Raw genomic sequence first — 5,000 nt, forward strand, 5'->3', positions numbered from 1 at the left:
AAATTGTTTTTTCCACTTCCTCTTTCGCTCCTTCGGTCCTTTCAAATGTTTTTCATGCTTTCTGTCCCCTTTCCCTTCTTTCTTTCCCTAATTTTTGTACTGTTTTTCTTCATTCTATTCAGATGCATTGACAGAGAGAGAGAGAGAGAGAGAGGGGAGGGGGAGAGAGAGCGGAGAGAGAGAGAGAGAGAGAGAGAGAGAGAGAGAGAGGAGAGAGAGAGAGAGAGAGAGAGAGAGAGAGAGAGGAGAGAGAGAGAGAGAGAGAGAGAGAGAGAGAGAGAGAGAGAGAGAGAGAGAGAGAGAGAGAGAGAGAGAGACCAAATTAGAAGACCTTAATAAAAATCTATCTATCTATTCTATCTATCAAGGATAGATAGAATAAGAAAATGAGACAAAGTTAGGTAGAGAAAGAGACAAACAGACAGATGCATTGACAGAGAGAGAGAAAGAGGGAGGGAGAGAGAGAGAGAGAGAGAGAGAGAGAGAGAGAGAGAGAGAGAGACTAGCAGAGAGAGAGAGAGAGAGAGAGGTGAGAGAGAGAGAGAGAGAGAGAGAGAGAGAGGAGAGAGAGAGAGAGAGAGAGAGAGAGAGAGAGAGAGAGAGAGAGAGAGAAACCAAATTAAAAGACCTTAATAAAAATCCAAAGATATTTTCCTTAGCATTCTCCTATTTTCTCGGTTCCTTTTATCTGTTTCCTCTCCTGTTGGTTTTTGAAAAGGTTTCCAGGAATCTGTCAATTAAAATTAGGAAAAGAATAGAATTAGCGTACACCAATTGCTTAATTACTGAAAGAACACCTTGCCAATGAGAAATGTTTTCCGATTAGATTAGATTGTAGATGTATTGGATACGTTGAGAAAAGTCAATATTTGCAGCCATTTTTACGAACCACTCCGCTGTTTTATCAAGATGCCAATTAGCTGTGTTCCGAATATAAAATTATCTACTTTTTCGAAACAAAATTTCGTTCGTAACGTCTTGTGTTTCTCCAAGTTGCTTCTCTAGGTAGCTTCGTTGGGTGTTTTCCTTTCTTTTTCTTTTTAGTGTTTCTGCTTTCGTTTCTTTACACTTCCATAAGATTCTATCTTCTATCTATCTATCTATTTGTCTCTGGTGCGTGTGTGTGGATTTTACTAAAACGTTTCTAAAACGTGTTTGGAGTGACTGGGTATTTCTCGTGACAGAGCCTATGTTTTTTTTATTAAATAATTCCTCTAATTCTGTTGCTAGAAGATGAAACACATTGAGATATTACATAGAATAATTGACTTCGGCATCTTATCCCCTAGATTTTTATTGCTGTATCTGTCTTTCTATCTCTATTTGCTTATCTATCTGTATCTGTCTCGTTTTCAGTATTTCCCTTTCTCTCTATCTGATTATTAATCACTGTCTCCATCTCCGTCTTTTTCCTTTCTCTCTATCTGTCTGTCAATCTTTATTATTTCATATGCCATTACTTCAGGAAGAAATTCCTGAACGAAAGAGAAGGTAGACTGAAAGCGAAGGAGAAAAGTACGAAGATTGGGGTAAGAAAGGATGGAATGGGACGGAAAACAAGAGAAATATTTAAGAGAAAGGAAGGATGAAGAGAGAGAGGGAGAGAGAGAGAGAGAGAGAGAGAGAGAGAGAGAGAGAGAGAGAGCAGAGAGAGAGAGAATAGAAGAGGGAGAAAGAGAAGAAAAGAGAAGAGAAAATCAGATAAAAGAAGAGAGAGATAGGGAACAAAATATATCATGAGAGTAATAGAACTTAATGGAAAACGTAAATAAATGAATGAATATACGAATAACTCAGGTTTATAGAGAAAAGATAAATATTTGAGGAGAGAAAGATAATGAAATACAGGACAAAGGAAATTATGTAAAATATGAAAAAGCGCGACTGAAGGAGAAAGGAAGGAATGAAGATAGAGTGAAAGATTTGCATAAGAAAAAATTAAAATTGAAAGAAAACAAATAATTGAGAATATGTACAAATAATAGAAAACAAAGAATGCTTTTGAAAAAAAAAATCAATGAAAGAAAAGTTTTTAAATCACAGTGAACGAATGTAAAAGAGAGAAAGGATAAGAAACTTATAAAAAAAAAATAGAAATAAAAATAAAATAATAATAATAATAATAATAATGAGGAGGAGGAGGAGGATAATGGTAACAACGCATTTGATAATGATAATGTATAGAAAAAGAAAAGAAGCAGAAGTAATCACGGGATCGATCCTGGCATCTCCGCCGCTGTGGCGAGGCCGTTCAAGATAAAGGAGCTTCTCTTCAGCGTATCCACAGTTCCGAACACGCATGGAGAGATAGATAAAGACTCACCAAGGGAAAAAAAACTGTCGTAAATATTTCCTTCGCTCCACTTCACTTTTTGAGAAATTGCTGAAGAGAGTCGGCGCATTACACCCACACTCACACACACACGCACAATACACAGAGGGTGTGAGTTAGGTTGCCTTCTGTTATGTATTCAAGCTGTGGATTATCTGGTAAATGTTGCTCTTGAACTGAATTGCAATGGTTCCAGCATCGGCTGCTACTTTAATTTGCAATCTGACACCAAATGAGCTCGGGATGAAAATTCCTTCTTCAGTCTTTAAACAATTGGTGTGATCAAACATAGAGAGTATAGATATAGATAGACAGATATTTGTCTGAAGAAATATAAAAAAGGACGCAGCAGATATAGAGAAGAGAAGAGAAGAGAAGAGAAGAGAGAGTGAGAGAGACAGAGAGAGAGAGAGAGAGAGAGAGAGAGAGAGAGAGAGCGTTCCCGGATGAATAAAGTATCCTCGCTCACTCTTAGTTCTTATCAATAGTGTTATCATTATCATTTTAAGGATTTCAGTATCTAATTTGCAATAAGTACGCAAAAAAAGGAAAAGAGTAGCGCCTACGTGACACAAGTGTCACTTGGCATCGGTTGGCATCGATCGTGGGACCCTCGCGTGGGAGGCAGGGTCCCTACCAACCATGCTACCCGGGAGTATTACTGTGAAAGGGTGATGTGGGAATTTGAACACCATATGGATATTTATTCGTGTAATTTTCCATGTGTTTTGTATCTGTTCGCGTGGACAGATTTGTGCGAATGTATTTGGGTGTGTTTACAGACATTTTCTCTTATGTAAATAATTGATAAATATATTATCCGTATGACTTATTTCCGTTCGTGATACTGACGAAAACCATAGTATAACACTTATGTATTCTTACAAATTGTCACTTTCTTTCTCCAGCATTTTGTATAAGAAATGGTAGGCATATTGAAAGAACTGTAATTGTGCATCGCTTCAGTGTCACGCCGTTGTATTTTTGTTTCGACTTTCTTACACGAACGGATTCCCTGCTAGACTCAGGTTCACCGCCAATTGTCTTTTTGACTTACTCTTTACACAACATTGAACTGTGGAAATAATCTCAGAGGAGCGTTATGTGAGATGCATCACAAAGGTTATGGAGATCATTCTGAACAGAAATCGATCAAACTGGAATTCATCAGCAAGTCTTTTTTCTGCAACTGGTGACCCACTTTCTCTCACAGGATTTTCGCAATCATCTCAGCCCGCTCGGGAGGAGAATTTCAGCAACTTTCTCGATGCCTTATTAAAACGCACCTCGGTCGATGATACGGGTCATTCATTTGTAAAAGGATAGATTTAACAGCTTATATATCTAGTTAATAACAAGTGGTATTTGATTATTTTCGAATCCTTTTAGTATTCCTAATCAGTCAATAATAACAATAATGATAATGCTGCTGATGGTGATAATGATGATACTACTACCACTACTACTACAGTCTACGACTATCAATACCACTACCATCACCATCACTACTACTACTACTACTGCTCATAATAATAATAAAGATAATAATAATGATAATGATAATAATGACAGTGACGACGACAATGATGATCAAAATAACGAATAATAATTTCATAATAACAAAAATGATAGCAACAATAACAATAAAAGCGTCAAGAACAAATATAACGTTAATAATAGCTAGATTAACCCGATTTATAGCGTTTATTTGCTGAAATTTAACAATAGGCGTTCATTATTATGCAAATTACTTATAGGCCTACATGGATAATTTCTTAAGATGCATTACGATTCAAAAGTTTTGATAATAAAGGTCAATAAAAACAGATATGATGAATTTACGAAATCACAATTATCATCCTATTTGTGATATTCGAAACTTATATAAAAAAAATAGAAATAAAAATAAAATAATAATAATAATAATAATAATAATGATAATGAGGAGGAGGAGGATAATGGTAACAACGCATTTGATAATGACGGTAATAATAATGTTAATGATAATAATGGTAATAATAATGATAATGATTGCAATAACAATAGTAATAATGTCAATGTTATTGTTGATAATAAAAATGCTAACAATGAAGATAATAGTAATGCCACCGACAACATAATGACGATGAAAAGACTACGAACAGTACTACATGAAATTAAAATTTCCAGCGACAGGTAACATTTCTAATTAGATTTCCCTGTACAAAATTCTGGGCTCGAGGTCAGTAGACCTTAACGCCTGCTTGTGTTCGACAGCGAGTGTGCTCTACGGGTATAACGCCCCTTCCTGGGGTTCACGTCGTAGCAGTGCAGGCATGTGTGTGTGTGTGTGTGTGTGTGTGTGTCTCTCTCTCTCTCTCTCTCTCTCTCTCTCTCTCTCTCTCTCTCTCTCTCTAGAAAATACAATTAATCCTGGATGAAGAAGCATGTTTTTATGTCATTGATCTATTATCCAATAATCATTCCCTTACCATTGCTTTTGTGTGACTTTGCTTGCGAATATGCTCTGCTCAAAAATATTCTTCAACATGAAAAGTGTAAGAGAAACTGGTACAGACATTGTCATAATATTCCGCATTTGTCATTGAAACCAAACACCTAATTTCAGTCCAGAAGTTATACGGTGATTATAAGAGCGAATAACTTCTGTATGAAATATATTAATTAT

Source organism: Penaeus monodon, chromosome 26, assembly GCF_015228065.2.
Source record: "Penaeus monodon isolate SGIC_2016 chromosome 26, NSTDA_Pmon_1, whole genome shotgun sequence".
Taxonomy (NCBI): Eukaryota; Metazoa; Arthropoda; class Malacostraca; order Decapoda; family Penaeidae; genus Penaeus; species Penaeus monodon.